The sequence below is a fragment of the Sus scrofa genome, chromosome 15, assembly GCF_054392235.1.
Source record: "Sus scrofa isolate SSC_HxYL_T2T_F1_AM1 chromosome 15, Sscrofa_HxYL_maternal_Yorkshire_Landrace_v2.0, whole genome shotgun sequence".
Taxonomy (NCBI): domain Eukaryota; kingdom Metazoa; phylum Chordata; class Mammalia; order Artiodactyla; family Suidae; genus Sus; species Sus scrofa.
Window position 1 is genome coordinate 30,647,433 of NC_139397.1, and position 17,072 is coordinate 30,664,504.

Here is a 17,072-nt window from a genome sequence, read left to right on the forward strand (position 1 = left end):
TTGTTCAGGGCTCCTGCTGTTTTGCACAGCTGTCTTGGACAAGATTCAAAATAAAACACAGAGGTGACAACAATGATGAGTTAAACCGTACCCAGATAGAGTCAGACACAAAGTAGCTTCCTGGAATATAATGTTTATAATTCACAGAAGCATTGAAAGGCACAAAGCACTATACACCATTATCTCATCGTAAGGCACTCTTATTATACATTAATACTTCCAAATACACTTTTAGAAGGATGTTGCAAATGTTCTTGCCTTACTAGTTTTTATTAAATAGAATATTCTTAATGGGATAGAAATTATTTAAAATCTGGACAGGAGGTTAAAATTAAATGTTATCCCATAATCTTCTTTTTTTTTTTTTAAAGTAATGGACTTAAGTTTCCACAGAACTCGAAGAGTCCAAAGGATCCACATTTGCATTGGGAATTCGACAACAATTATGAATATACTTAAATGCTCCAGACTTTTCATATATAGCAGCTGAGGGTTGTTGTCAATTGAGGTCTTATTTCTTTACATTAGAACATTTTAAGCCATTTTTTCCATTAGACATTGATTAATGTACATTTTACTCCTGTGTTCAATAAATACATATTACTGAGGGTCTTCTCTTTGACAAGTTATTATAAGTATAGATTAAGAAACACACCTACTATCTGAAATTTAAGTCAGAAAATGAAGGGTTGGGGAGTGTATGTCTCTGTGTGTTATATATAAAATGTAGAATACTGGAAATGTTGGAAATCAAGTTTACAATATAACTTCTAGGGTACTTTTGTGGAAGGAACCATTAATTCCAGCTTGATTAAGTCAGAAGTCTTTGTAGAGGAGGTAGATTTAAGGTAGGTCTTGTAGAAGAGGTAAATAGAAAGACAGCCTTGAAAAAAAGGAAAATTGAAGAGTTTATTGACTAGTTTTGTGAGGTGTTATTTCACAGAACTGAGGTTGAACCTGAAGGTTTGAGGCTATGACATTTCTACTTAACTTCAGCCACTGCCGCTTTACTTTTTCTGTTTTATAAATATTGAATTTCTATGTAATATTTTATTTGAAAATGGCTTACATTGCTTTTTAAAAGTTTAAGAACTGGAGTTCCCGTCGTGGCGCAGTGGAAACGAATCCGACTAGGAACCATAAGGTTTCGGGTTTGATCCCTGGCCTTGCTCAGTGGGTTAAGGATCTGACATTGCTGTGAGCTGTGGTGTAGGTTGCAGACGTGGCTCGGATCTGGCATTGCTGTGGTTGTGGTGTAGGCCAGCAGCTACAGCTCCGATTGGACCCTTAGCCTGGGAACCTCCATATGCCCTATGTGTACGGCCCTTAAATGACCAAAAAAAAAAAAAAAAAGAAAAAAAAAAAGATAAAAATAAATAAATTAATTAAAATAAAAGTTTAGAACTGCTTTTCTAGTTTCCTACTGTCTTTTTGTATATTATAATGGTGTCAAGTATGTATCTTTCTTAAGTTTTATCTAATTTTACTCATAAGTAATCCAAAAGTTTTCAATCTTTGGCATTTTCTGCAAGTTTTAACTTCATTCTCCTTCTTTCAAGCTATGAAGTTAATTCAAAGAGTTAAACTAGACACAGGGGAACAAGGTCATGAGGAAAAGAAGATTTGGTGTGTATTGTAGCCATTTCTTTCTTTTCTTTTCTTTTTTTTTCTTTTTAGGGCTGCACCTGTGGCACATGGAGATTCCCAGGCTAAGGGTCGAGTCGGAGCTGTAGCCACCAGCCTATACCACAGCCACAGCAACATCAGATCCAAGTCGTGTCTATGACCTACACCACAGCTCACAGCAATGCTGGATCCTTATCCCATTGAGTGAGGCCAGGAACTGAACCTGCATCTTCATGGATGCTAGTCAGATTCATTTCTGCTGAGCCACAACGGGAACTCCACATTGTGGCCATTTCTTTATCTTCAGTCTATGGCCTTTCACAGAGCTTCCAGCAGTGCTGGGTTGGGACAGTTGGTTGCAAGGTTCACAACCTCTGTGGTCTATAGGAGCCACTGTGAGAAGGGGCCAGGGAAGAATTTACCATTTTCAGTGGAAATCAAGTGGTGGTTACTAGTTAGGATGACTTTGTACTTTGAATCTGGATTTGCTATTCCTTTCTTTACATTCAGACACTAGCTACTAAAAAAATAATCCATGAAACAGATATGAAGAGGGGCATTTGCAGTCTCTTTGAAAAAAAGGATCAAACTCTTGAATTATGTTTGTAAATAACTTAAGGCATAACAAAAAGAAATCTAAACTAGGATGTATTTTTAAATGGTGATACTATTTCCTGTTTTGAAATATAGTAAATGAGATGTTTACAGAGAGTAAAAATTATTAAGGCAGCTAGGCATTCAATTGTTTTACCATAACATTTGAAAGGAAGTTTTTTCCTTTTTCTTTCCTTTTTTTTAGGCAAGAAATAGATTTATTAAGATAGGATGCTTATAAGAGATGCAAATGGGCAGGCAAGGAGGCTCTGCCCCGAGGATCCAGTGGGCTATAGTTTTATCATCCAAGGGGAGTGGGGCTCGGAAAAGATCCCCTTTTGGTAGCTCCTCCTTGGTGTCTGGTAAGGTGTGTATTCAAATCAGCAAAAGGGCAGTCCTCAAACTCCTGCTCTTGGTCTGAATCTGAAGGCAGGCCTCATCCCATCCCCCACCCAACAACCTGAGGCAATTCTTGCACCTCCACTAGTCAAGCAAGCCTGCCTTGTTCGAATGGTTTTTTGAGCGGTTTATTAACTTACAGATCTCCCAACATCCCCTAAGTTTCCCTGTCCATGATACCTGTGCCTACTCTATCTCTATCATTCCCCTCTCCAGGTATTTTACCCCTTTATGCTTAAAGGGGATATTGGGCGAAGACATTAACTACTTCCTGCTGAGATAGGGCAAAGGCTTGCCTAGGAAAAGAGTAAAACACATGGCTAACTGTCCCTTTTCTGCTGAGAGGGGCATAAGCCATTGTCTCTCTGGTTAACATTATTTTCCCAGCTACCCTAGAGATTAAACACCATACGGTGAAACCAGTAGCACCAGGAGGACCAGCACTTCTATGAGCACCTTTGGGTCCAGGAGCACCAACGTTGCAAATGGAGCCGGGGGACCAGCATCGCCTTTAGCACCAGCATCACCAGGTTCACCTTTTAAACCAGGTTGGCCATTAGCACCAGGGGGCCAGTGAAGCCAGCAGGGCCGGAGGAATCAGGCTCACCATGTTCTCTGGGGAAACCTCTCTCACCTCTTGCTCCAGAGGTGCCGGGAGCACCAAGGTCTCCAGGAACACCTGGGTTTGCCTGCAGTGGGGCTAGCAAATCTGGGGGACCCCTAGGCTCCATCTTCTCCATATTTGCTAGCAGGACCAACAGTACTAGAGGGTCCAGGAATATTTCACTCTACAACTTTGCCAGGCTCTCCAGTGGTACCTTGCCCACGATGCTCGCCAGGGGGTCCAGGCAGGCCAGCAGGTCTGGGTTCACCTTGGGCTCCTCACTTTCCTTTTTCTCCAGCAGGGCCAGAGGGGCCTTTAATACCAGTGGGGCCAGGCTCTCCCTTGGTGCCAGTGTCTCCTGTGCTGCCAGGAGCACCAGGTTTACTACTATTACTCTTGGGACCAGGGGTGCTGCCGGTGCCCGAGGTCCAGAGGGGCTCCTCAGGCTTCTTGGGGACCAGCTTCACCCTTAATGCCAACAGCACTAGGGAAGCCAGGAGGACCCTCAGGGCCAGTGGGACCAGGGTGTCTAGTAGCACTAGTAGCATCATCATTTCCATAAGCACCAGCAGGGCCAGAGGTCCAGTGTCATCTCTCTTACCATGGGGGCCCATCTGACCTGGAGCTCCATTTTCACCAGAGCTATCAAGATTTCCAACTTTATCATTTTTGCCAAGAGGGAAACGAGGACCACGGGGACCCATGGTACCTGAGGCTCCAGACTTACCGGGGGCCCTTGGAAATCTTGCAGACCAGGTGCGCCAGTGTCTCCTTTGGGTCCCTTGACTCCTGAGGTTTCCTGGTCCATGGGTGACACCTCACCTTCGGGGAACCCTTTCTTCATACATGATTTAGGGTCTTAACAGTATTCTCCTCTGCCTCTGATTTTAAGGGGTACTGCTTTTTGCAGGGATATTCCTGCCCAGATCTCAACTGTATATCTTTGTCCAAGCCTGAAACCTCAATATTCCACACTTGAGGGTCCACTAAGCCTTCTACTTCAGCTTCAGATTCAATTGGTTCCCTTCTGTTTTCTGTTAGAACCATTTGGTGATGAGGGCGGTTCCCTTGTTCCACCAGAAACAGAGTAACCCCTAACTTAGTTAATAAATCTCTTCCTATTAAAGGGATGGGACAATTAGGCACAAACAGAAAGGAATGTAAAAGCAGCTGGCCATTGATGTTGCACAAGTGGGGCTCCAGGAAAATGTGCCCTTGCCTCTTCCCTGACAGCCCCATTACGTACTCCTTATGATTGCTATGCTTTCCAGTCCTTTGGGTTAAGAACAAGAGGGTTGCACCAGTATCTGTAAGAAGTTCTATTAAGTGACCTTTCACATCAAAGACCACTCAAGGCTCAGCATTTGTTATGTAGATGGTATCTCTGGGCAGAGCTGCTTTTGGCCCCCGCCCCACTGGATCTTCTGATTTTCAAATCATCAATGGCTAAGGGACCCCTATTGCTCTCTGGCATCTGGGGCATTCCCTCTTCCAGTGGCCTTGCTGCTTGTGGAAGGCACATCAATCGCAGTCTTCTCTCAAGTGTCCTTTTGTCCATACGGTACACTGGTCCTGTCTGGGTTCCTGTGGGCCTAGTGATCCGCCAGGGCCAGATTGGCCCAGAAAAACCAGCCTCCCCCCATTGGTGGTCTTTGAACACACAAAGCCACTGCAATCATTTGAGCCTTTTGCATATTTCTCTGGGTGCATTCAGACTTTTTGGCCACATCCTATTTTAGATGTTATCCCTTCCAAGGTAGTTTCCCAACCAAGTATTAGCGCTGGAGAAGTTGCCAACAGAAGGTGTCCCCAACAGTGTCCATGATGGGTGGGAATTGGTCTGGCTGCAAGCTGGAAATAAAGCGTCAGCACCCACAAGGGCTGGGGCAGTAAAAAGTGTGCTTTAATGGTCACACAGGTCTTCAGTGACTGGACTCACTGAGGTTCAGGCTCCTCATGCCTCCGTGCAGAAGGAATTCAGCAAGAGACAAAGTGATAGGTAAAAAATAGATTTATTAAGATAAGATGCTTGTAAGAGATGCAAGCAGGCAGGCAAGGAGGCTCTGCTGTTTTTTTGTTTGTTTGTTTCCAAATGCTTTCTATATATTCCTGCCTCTTTAAACGTTGTACACTAAGCATAATTTAACCTCTTTTTAGTTACTCAAGGTTATCAACTACTGAGACAAGTTAGGTCCTTTACTTAAATCTCTTAGACTTTTAAATTATGTGTCTGCTTCTTAGTCTTCATTTTTGGTATGCCAAGGCCTTTTTCTTCCATGTCCTACGTGAGTTTATGCATAAAATGAAAGATTGTGTATTTTTATTAATATTGGTACTGAGGCTATTAATGATAAGTAACATTAGAAAAGAGAAATGAAGAATATCATCAGTTATTCTGTCACTTTTCAGTATACTTATATTTAAAATCCGTATTTTAGGTTATTTCATAATATGTCAATTTATCACGAGTTGGTTATCTTACTTTTCTAATTCCACCATTAATTCCTGATATTTATTACTTTTTTATTCCAACATCTTCATAGTATTCTTAGTTTTCTTTACCTTATTAGTTTATGACACAGTGTATACTATGAAGTTATTGAACTGTTTTCTGTACTTCTGATGTCATTAATATTTCATTAAAGTAAAATCAAGCCCAGGTTAGATCTTAAAATATGCATCTTTTCCATATAATTTAAATTTTATTATTTTTGTTACAGTTGTTAATACTTTGCAAGTAACATTTGATTTTTTATTCTAAACCCAATTGGAATTTGTTTCTTAGGAAGATTTTCTTAGATAACCATTCCATTAAAATTTCTGAAGTTCAGGTATGTTATGTTTTCTCTAGTCCACTGGTTCCACAAAACCATGGTCAATTTTTTATTTTGACATGGATAATATTTAATAAATGAGGACTGTGACTAGCATATGTTGCCATTATCATAATTTTGACATACCTCATTTCTTTTTATAGATTAAAATTGAGTTCCTTAAGTAATAATTGACAGGCTGTGCACTTTTGAGCATATTCTGTACAAAGGTTCATTTAAGAAGTTTGGAGCTGTTATTAGCTCTAGTAGAAGACTAAGGAAGGAAAAAAAAAAAGGAAGACAAAGGAAGAGAAAGAACAGAGAAGTTGTCCAGTAATTTAGTTATATTGGGAAAACAAAGTGCATCCCTATCCAATAAAAATGTCAGAAACCAAATACATTTCACCTTGCTGTAATATTTCCCTGGGGTTTATGTGACATTGCATTGTAGGAGAAATTATAACTTTGTCTAATATAGAAATAACCTATACAAATTCCACTCTAGAGGAGAAAACTATATAGTTCGAACCCAGCAAAATTTACTTTGAGGTGAGGTGGGGTTTTTTTAGCCCCCAAAATCATCTCCAAAAACATTCTCTAAACATACAAAATTAAGTTTTATGTATTTAGTCCTTTTAAAAACATTCATGGTTTTCTTATCCCTTAATAGTTCTGTCTTTTTTCTTTACTGCCTAAGCCAATTTAAACAGCAATTTTTATTTTTTGTAGCATTCTGTGTCTTTTTCTTAGAATAACAATTTGATTCTGCAGCCTTATTTGATTCTCATTTTTGTTTGTTTTTCAGCAAATAGTGGTTAATCTCAGGCTTTTGTGATCATCTTTTATTTTTTAACCTTTGAAGGCTTTCATTCATTAGGACTCTGTTTTTAGTGAATAGTGGCATTTTGGCAAGTGGTAGAAAACATGGTTAGTATTTTGTTTTTGTTTTCTTCTTGCTTGTTTCCTTTTCACTTTATATAGCTATAATTCTTACTTTTCTTTAAAAAAAACCTTTTCTAGGAGTTCCCATCATGGCTCAGCAGAAACAAATCTGACTAGAATCCATGAGGATGCAGGTTCGATCCCTGACCTCGCTCAATGGGTTAAGGATCTGGCCATTACTGTGAGCTGTGGTGTAGCCCGCAGATTCGGCTCTGATCTGGTGTGGCTATGGCTGTGGTGTAGGCCAGCGGCTACAGCTCCAATTCAACTCCTAGATTGGGAACCTCCATGTGCCATGGGGGAGGCCCTGAAAAGAAAAAACAAAACAAAACAAAACAAAACAACCCAACTTTTCCATTAAGGCTTCCTTCATACTTCCTCTATAGTATATATAAGACCCATCTTAAATGGGCCTCAGTTTTGAATCTGAGTAGTGAATCTCTGCAGTTGCTTAATTTACATTTTCAAAATTACTGGATTGAAATTTCAAGTTCTTGCTAATGGTTCTAAAGTGATTGCTATGTATCAGCACAAGAATTGACAGGATATTACAAGTTACTTGTTCAACTGAAAGCATTCTAAGAAATTTTGCCTCATAAGCTTTTGATTGATTTGCATTTGACTCCTTTTTTTGAAAGCAGAAGTAATTTTCTTCTTGTCAGAAATAAGTAGTGGCCTTATTTATTTACTTCACTTCCACCACGATTTTATGTCGTTACATAACTGAAGAAATTATTTAATATACTGTCTGATTTCAACATGAGGTTCTTTATTCTTTATTCTGATATTGTCATCAAATTAATAATAGTGTTGCCACATAAAAAAAGATATAAAAACACTACACTGTAATTATTTATACTACCAAGGAAAGGATTTATTCATCTTCTCTTTTATAAAATCTCTGGCTGACTTGATCTGTAATCATTATTGGCAATAATCACTTTGCCAAGTACAAATGTTCATTCTCTGCTCTTTCCTTCTTAGTCTTTGTTTTCATATACTTTAGAAAGACTCTTATGTTTACATTTGTGGTAAGTATATTCATAGCATTATTATATAACATGGATGATTTTGTGGTTTTCATACATTTTTCTTTCCTGTAGGGCACTCTATTTTTAATTCTCTGTGTTTATTACAACTAAAATTTTAGTGATACGAGTTATTTATTCTTCCATTTGTTTAACAGTTAAATTTTGATTATAATGTCTTAAATATAGCATTTTAATTAATTAACTGAAATAACAGATAATCAAATAAGTGTACAATTTAGATTCCTTTTCAGAGCCTTCATTAAACATCTTAAATTAATCTTTTTCTGTTAAATTACTAATCTAAATAGTTGTGAAGTTAAAAGCCAAATTCTTTTTTTGTTAAAGTTATTCTGTACAGGGAAGTAGAACACACTATTTTTATACTGCCTTATAACTGGAGTTGAAGATCCATTAAGGAACAAGTTTCCCCAGAAATTAATTTGAAGTTTAAGAATAAAATCCTGAAAGTGTTAAGTTTTTTTGTTTTGTTTTGTTTTTGTTTTTTTGTCTTTTTAGGCATATGGAGGTTCCCAGGCTAGGGGTCAAATCGGAGCTGTACCCACTGGCCTACACGACAGCCACAACAACACAGGATCCAGGCTATGTCTGCGAAATTACACCAGATCCTTAACCTCCTGAGTGAGACAAGGGATCAAACCTGGGTCCTCGTGGATGCTAGTCAGATTCATTTCTTCTGAGCCTTGATGGGAACTCCAAATTTGGTTTTATCTTTTTTTTTTTAATTACTTAATGAAATTTATTACATTTATAGATGTACAACAATCATCACAACCAAATTTTATAGCATTTCCATCCCAAACCCTCAGTGGATTCCCCCACCGCCCAACCTGTCTTCAAAGTTTTTTGAAGTCTGTGAGTCAGTATCTGTTTTGCAATGAAGTTCAGTCTGTCCTTTTTTCAGATTCCACATGTCAGTGAAAACATTTGATGTTGGTGTCTCATTGTCTGACTGACTTCACTTAGCGTGATAATTTCTACATTCATTCATATTGCTAAAAATGCCACTATTTCGTTCATTTTAATGGCTTCGTAATATGCCATTGTGTATTTGTACCATATCAACTTGATGCAGTCCTCTGTCAGGGACATTTAGGTTGTTTCCATGTCTTGGCTATTGAAAAGAGAGCTGCAATGAACATCAGACTATATGTGTCTTTGCGAGTCATGGTTTTCTCTGGATAGATGCCCAGGAGTGGGATTGCTGGATCAAATGGTAGTTCTGTTTTGAGTTTTCTGAGGACTCTCCATACCGTTTTCCACAGTGGTTGCACCAATTTATAATCCAACCAACAGTGTAATAGGGTTCCTTTTTCTCCACAGCCCCTCCAGCACTTCTTGTTTGTAGACTTTTGGATGATGGCCATTCTGGCTGTTGTTAGGTGGTACCTCATTGTGGTTTTGATTAGCATTTCTCTAATAACGAGTGACGTTGAACATCTTTTCATGTGTTTTTTGGCCGTCTGTCTGTCTTCTTTGGAGAATTGTCTGTTTAGATCTTCTGCCTATTTTTCGATGGGGTTGTTTGCTTTTTTGGTATTGAGCAGTAAGAGGTGTTTATAAATTTTGGAGATGAATCCCTTGTCAGTCGATTCACTTGCAAAGATTTTCTCCCATTCTGTGGGTTGTCTTTTTGTGTTGTTTAGGGTTTCCTTTGCTGTGCAGAAACTTTGAAGTTTGATTAAGTCCCATTTGTTTATTTTTGTTTTTACTGTCATTACTCTGATAGGTGGATCTGAGAAGATGTTGCTGTCGTTTATGTCAGAGAGTGTTTGACCTATATTTTCCTCTAAGAGTTTGATAGTGTCTGGTCTTATACCTAGGTCTTTAATCCATTTGGAGTTTATTTTGGGGGATGGTGTTAGGGAGTGTTCTAATTTCATTCTTTTCCATGTGGCTGTCCAGTTTTCTCAGCATCACTTCTTGAACAAGCTGTCTTTTCTCCATTGTATATTCTTGCCTCCTTTGTCATAGATGAGTAGGCTGTAGGTGGGTGGGTTTAATTCTGGGCTTTCTATCCTGTTCCACTGATCTATATTTCTGACTTTGTGCCAGTACCATACAATTTTGATGACTGTTTCTTTGTAGTTTAGTTTGAAGTCCGGGAGCCTGATTCCTTCAGCTCCATTTTCCTCTTTGAGGATGGCTTTGGCTATTCTGGGTCTTTGGTGCTTCTAAACAAACTTTAAAATATTTTGTTCTATCTCCTCAGAAAAGAAAATCATGGACTTGGAGAAGAGACTTGTGGTTGCCTGATGGGAGGGGGAGGGAGTGGGAGGGATCGGGAGCTTGGGCTTATCAGACACAACCTAGAATAGATTTATAAGGAGATCCTGCTGAATAGCATTGAGAACTATGTCTAGATACTCATGTTGCAACAGAAGAAAGGGTGGGGGAAAAAACTGTAACTGCAATGTATACATCTAAGGATGACCTGACCCCCTTGCTGTACAGTGGGAAAATAATAAAAAAAATAAAATAAAAAAAAATAAAGACCGTCTTTCTTCCTTTCAAAAAAAAAAAAATATTTTGTTCTATCAAAATGACTGTACTACCTAAGGCAATCTACAGATTCAATGTAATCCCTACCAAATTACCAATGACATTTTTCACAGAACTTGAACAAAATATTTTAAAGTTTGTTTGGAAGCACAAAAGACCCAGAATAGCCAAACCATCCTGAAAAAGAAAAATGGAGCTGGAGGAATCAGGCTCCCAGACTTCAGACTATACTACAAAGCAACAGTCATCAAAACTGCATGGTACTGGCACAAAGACAGAAATATAGATCAGTGGAACAGGATAGAAAGCCCAGAATTAAACCCACCCACCTACAGCCTACTCATCTATGACAAAGGAGGCAAGAATATACAATGGAGAAAAGACAGCTTGTTCAAGAAGTGATGCTGAGAAAACTGGACAGCCACATGGAAAAGAATGAAATTAGAACACTCCCTAACACCATCCCCCAAAATAAACTCCAAATGGATTAAAGACCTAGGTATAAGACCAGACACTATCAAACTCTTAGAGGAAAATATAGGTCAAACACTCTCTGACATAAACGACAGCAACATCTTCTCAGATCCACCTATCAGAGTAATGACAGTAAAAACAAAAATAAACAAATGGGACTTAATCAAACTTCAAAGTTTCTGCACAGCAAAGGAAACCCTAAACAACACAAAAAGACAACCCACAGAATGGGAGAAAATCTTTGCAAGTGAATCGACTGACAAGGGATTCATCTCCAAAATTTATAAACAACTTCTGCAGCTCCATACCAAAAAAACAAACAACCCCATCACAAAATGGGCAGAAGAGCTAAACAGACAATTCTCCAAAGAAGACATACAGACGGCCAAGAAACACATGAAAAGATGTTCAACGTCACTCGTTATTAGACAGATGCAAATCAAAACCACTCTGAGGTACCACCTTACTCCAACCAGAATGGCCATCATCCAAAAGTCTACAAACAAGAAGTGCTGGAGAGGCTGTGGAGAAAAGGGAACCCTAGTACACTGTTGGTGGGATTGTAAATTGGTGCAACCACTGTGGAAAGCAGTATGGAGATTCCTCAGAAAACTAAACATAGAACTACCATTTGATCCAGCAATCCCACTCCTAAGCATCTATCCAGAGAAAACCAAGACTCGCAAAGACACATGTATACTCTGATGTTCATTGCAGCACTCTTTTCAATAGCCAAGACATGGAAACAACCTAAATGTCCATCGACAGAGGAGTGGGTCCAGAAGATGTGGTACATATACACAATGGAATATCACTCATCCATTAAAAGGAATGAAATACAGGCATTTTAAGCAACATGGATGGACCTAGAAATTATCATGCTAAGTGAAGTCAGCCATACAATGAGACGCCAACATCCAATGCTTTCACTGACATGTGGAATCTGAAAAAAGAACAGACGGGACTTCTTTGCAGAACAGATGCTGACTCACAGACATTGAAAAACTTATGGTCTCCGGAGGAGACAGTTTGGGGGGTGGGGGGATGTGCTTGGGCTGTGGGATGGAAATCCTGTGAAATTGGATTGTTATGATCATTATACAACTATAGATGTGATAAATTCATTTGAGTAATAAAAAAAATGGAAAAAAAATTTTGTTCAAGTTCTATGAAAAATGTCCTTGGTACTTTGATAGGGATTGCGTTGACTCTGTAGATTGCCTTAGGTAGTATAGTCATTTTGATAATATTAACTCTTCCAGTCCAAGATCATGGTATATCTTTCCATTTCTGTCATCTTTGACTTCTTTCATCAGTGTCTTATAGTTTTCAGAGTACAGGTCTCTTGTCTCTTTAGGTAGGTTATCCCTAAGTATTTTATTCTTTTGGATCTGATGGTGAATAGGATTGCTTCCCTAATTTCTCTTTCTGGTCTTTCATTGTTAGAATAAAGAAATGACATCAATTTCTGTGTATTGATTTTGTGTCCTACGACTTTGCCAAATTCGTGGATGAGCTCCAACAGTTTTCTGGTTGAGTCTTTAGGATTCTCTAGGTATAGTATCATGTCATCTGCAAATAATGATAGTTTTACTCCTTCCTTTCCAATTTGGATGCCTTTTATTTCTTTTACTTTTCTGATGGCTGTGGCTAGGACTTCCAGAACTATGTTGAAGAGTAGTGGTGAGAGTGGACATCCTTGTCTTGTTCCTGATCTCAGTGGGAATTCTTCCAGCTACTCACCATGGAGAATGATGTTCGCTGTGGGTTTGTCATAGATGGCCTTCATTATGTTGAGGTAGGTTCCCTCTATGCCCACTTTCTGAAGAGTTTGTATCAGAAATGGGTGTTGGGTTTTGTCAAAGGCTGTTTCCGCGTCTATTGAGAGGATCATATGGTTTTTATTCTTCAGTTTATTAATGTGGTGTATCACACTGATTGATTTGAGGATATTGAGGAATCCTTAGCCCTCTGAGTGAGGCCAGGGATCATTCTTGTGTCCTCATGGATGCTAGTCAGGTTCATTTCCTCTGAGCCTCGATGGGAACTCTAAATTTGGTTTTATCTTTTTTTTTTCCTCCTGAGGAGAAAATGGACAAAAATTAAATGAAAATACTCTGAAATATTTTTCTCCAAGATGTAGCATTTAAAGTAGTTGTTTTTACAGTGCCATCTGATAGCCATCCACATGTGAATTGCTTACCTTGGAGTTTCCTTTGTGGCACAGCATAGAGAAATCCAACTAGGAATCATGAAGTTGTGGGTTCAAGGATCTGGGTTAAGGATCTGGCATTGCCATGAGCTGTGGTGTAGTTCGCAGATGTTGCTCGGATCTGGCATTGCTGTGGCTTTGGCATAGGCCGGTGGCTGTAACTCCAATTGGACTCCTAGCCTGGGAACATCCACATGCCGCAGGTGAGTTGCTTACCTTTTAAGTCAGGATTTGAGGAGTTAGTGCCCTAAAGTCTGAATTTTTTTGCCTTTGCCTGCAGCATGTGGAAGTTCCTGGACTGTGGTTCAAACATGCACCACAGCATTGACAGTAGAGGATCCTTAACTTGCTGAGCCACCTGGAAACTCCCCAAAGTCTGAATTTTTAAGTAGTATTCAAACAATTCATAAGCATAATAGATTTTAAGAAACCTAGAGGATACAAAAAGATTGAATCACTTTTTTTTCCCCTTCTCTTTCTTTTTTCCCCTAAGCATCTATAATTGTGTTCTTTGTATTGTGCTGGGCTCTCATTTTCAAAAAATCACCTAGACGCTAATCCTGTAACACATGTGAAGAAAATGAAAAGAATCTTTTTACAGTTTGTGCACCTGATTTTAACTTTATTTTACAAAGTAGGGTTTTTTTATAGATAGGAAAAATATATGGGGAGTTCCCATTGTGGCTCAACAGGTTATGAACCTGGCTAGTACCCATGAGGATGTTGGTTCAATCCCTGGCCTCACTCAGTGGGTTAAGGATCCAGCCTTGTCTCAAACTGCAGTGTAGGTCGCAGACGTGGCTTGGATGCTGCGTTGCTATGGCTGTGACATAGGGCAGTAGTTGCAGCTCCAATTCGACCCCTAGCCTGGGGACTTCCATATGCTATAGGTGAGGCCTTAAAAAAAAAACCAAAAAAAGTGTATATGTATGTGTGTGTGTTTATATATATATGGAAAATCTACTTCTGAGCTATTGAGCATTACAAATCTATATTATTCTGTCATGATCTTTCATTAATTCAAATTTTACTTCAGGAGTAGTACTATGTGAATGATAATACATATACTTTGAGCATTTGACATTACACTTAAGTTAGCTCATTTTTACTATCTTGTGACTCTTTTAAGGTTAAATGCCAATGTAGGGGAGGAAAAATATTTCCCCTCTACCCTTCTCAATTCTTGGTTGAGACTCCCTGTGATAAAAGACAAGTTAACGAACAATAAACAGAAGTTTATTAACATGTATACAGGGGAGATACCCAGAAAACATGAGTAAAATTCTCTAAATGGCCCAAGCCACTACATTAAATACATCTTCAGCTAAACGCAAAAGTGGGTGGGCGGGGAGGGTTGAAGTTGTGGGAAGTTACCTAGAAAAGCATGGTAAAAGATTTGTTAGACATACTTAAATCAGTGCCTTCTCCATTGGTAAGAGTTTTTGTGATTTAAGAGTCATCTCTCTTTTCCAGGTACAGAAAGGGAGATACCCTTAAAACAGAGATTTCTTTTGTAACTCTAAATTTTTCTTTCAAAAGGGTAACTTCTACTTCATCTTCAAAGCTTCTCCTGTGTGCTCTTTCTCAAAAATGCAGCTCAAAGCAATCCTATTCCAAAGAGGCATGTTTTTGAATATCACTAAAGTTTTTGAATATGGTATTGACAGATTGTGGCTCACTTTATGGGTTTAACTTAAAATTTTTCTAAAATATTATGGTCTGTGTTCATTGTTCTTTCTGTATTTTGAAATTCAAAATATTGTTATTGTTCTTATATTAAGTTCTTATATTTCCCCTGAGAAACCATGCATTATTCCTAATACATCTTTCTACTTGTTCCTTTGAAATGAGTAACATAATACATAGCTTCCACATTGCTACAGCTTGAAAATCCGTTGCTGTTAAGGAAAAGTGACTGACTCTTGAGTCTTGACCTAGTCATCAGAAGAAATAGGATGAAACATCATGAAGCCGTAGGATTCTTCATTTTTCACTTGTTTTTTTCAGGTGTGGGTTTCACCAAATTATTATTATTTTTTTTATTTTCCCACTGTACAGCAAGGGGGTTCACCAAATTATTTTTTAAAAGATCTCTCATTCTACACTTATATGTGTGTAATTCAGGTCTGCCCCTTTGCTCATTCCTCTCCCCTTGCCTCTTCTCCCTCTCACTCCTCCACCCTTCCCCACCCTCCAACCACCTAAATGTCAGAGTACTTCATTGGACTATGACTTTTTAATAAGGTCGCAGTTGATTCCAGATTTTGCCATAAACACTTACTAATTTAATACTCAAAAATTTGCTGCATCTTATATAGCCTCTTGGACTTCTTTTTTTTTTTCTTTTTAGGGCCACACCCGTGGCATATGGGGGCTCCCAGGCCAGGGGTCAAATCAGAGCTACAGCTGCTGGCCTGCACCACAGCCACAGCAACGCAGGATCCAAGCCTTGTCTGCAAACTACACTACAGCTCACTGCAACAGCAGATCCCCAACCCACTGAACGAGGCCAGGGATCAAACCTGCAACTTCATGGTTCCTTCCATTCCTTCCCTGCAGGCCCTCCCTCCAGTGGTGACACTGTCAGTAGTTCCTTCCATTCTCCCTCTTCTGTTTTCCCCTTACTCCCTCCCTCTCTCTCTTTCTTTCTTATCCTCTCTTTTCTCTCTCTCCTTCTCCCTCCTCCTTTCTCTCAGTACTGATTGGTTCATATTCACCATTCTATTTTTCTGCCCATGTCTTAACCAGTCTTTCCATATCAGCATATAGCTTCATTTTTAAAAATGATTATGTAATATCTCATTTTATGGTCTCTTCTTTAATGATTCAGTGTACTATGTGAGTATGTCCCTAAATAAACTCCAAGTATTAGATTTACTGGATGGTCAACTCAGTATTTATATCCACAAGTATGTAAGTGCCTATTTCTCCAAACCTTCTACAACATTGTAATCAAATCAATTTAGTTTAGTTTAGGTTTTGTTTTTCTTATTCTTTAGGTGCAAAAAAATGGGTTCTCAAAGTTTTGATTTGTTCCTCTCTAAGTATTGAGTGGCATTGGGCATCTTTTGATGGTTCATGAACATATGTAGCATATGTGAGTTGGTTGTTGAGTTCTTTTCTCCATTTTTCTATTGGGTGTTTATCCTTTTTTTTTCCTTTTTGGTAGAAGATTTTTGTTAATTGAGGAATTTGGCCTTTTGTCATTTGTATTACAATTTTTTATTTTTTTGTTTCCCTTTAGTTCTCATGTATGTACCTTTATGCTTTTTGGATTTGACATAATGAATTAAAATATATCTACTTTGAATTTTTAGTTTTATTTCTCCTCTTTTTTTCTATCACTTTTATATGTTCCTTTTTAATGTATAAATACTTGATCTATCTGGAAATTGTCTTATAATGAGGGATGAGGCAAAGATCTAATTTTATTGTTTCTCCAAGTGGTCAGTTTAGAGGAGGAATAGTTTTCATTGACCCTGTTAGGGTCGCTGGCTGGATCTGAAAATTAAACTGACAAAGAGAGATTGACAGAAGAACATACAAAGTACATTGAATTTTTTCGTGTACATAAGAGCCATAACAAGAGAATGAGGACTCAAAGAAGTGACCAGAGCGGGAAGTTTTTATACCTCTTACACAAAGGAACAATAAATTTGTGAAGAATTGACAAGGCAAAGAAAGGATTTGGGGCTAAGGATACTAAATGGTGAAGAAATAGCTAGGAAGATATGGATTATTTTAGCAAAGTTTGTTGTCTGGTTTCCTCTGGTGCCTCCCTGGATAGACTGTCAGGAAAGGGAGAATTTGTGTCTTTCCTTTAGGTGCAAAGGGGGGAGCTTTTTCTGCATTTACTG

At 38.7% G+C, this 17,072-nt stretch overlaps 1 protein-coding gene and 1 pseudogene across 6 annotated transcripts in view; both read left to right on the top strand.

Annotated features, from left to right (window-relative positions):
* ZRANB3 (zinc finger RANBP2-type containing 3) overlaps nt 1-17,072 on the top strand; it is a 302,772-nt gene that overhangs the window by 151,654 nt on the left and 134,046 nt on the right. The gene's annotated exons all lie outside the window — the stretch shown is intronic.
* LOC100525959 (cytochrome c oxidase subunit 7C, mitochondrial pseudogene) lies at nt 1,437-2,158 on the top strand (annotated as a pseudogene). Its single transcript, XR_014829450.1, has one exon. The product of XR_014829450.1 is annotated as a cytochrome c oxidase subunit 7C, mitochondrial pseudogene (transcript).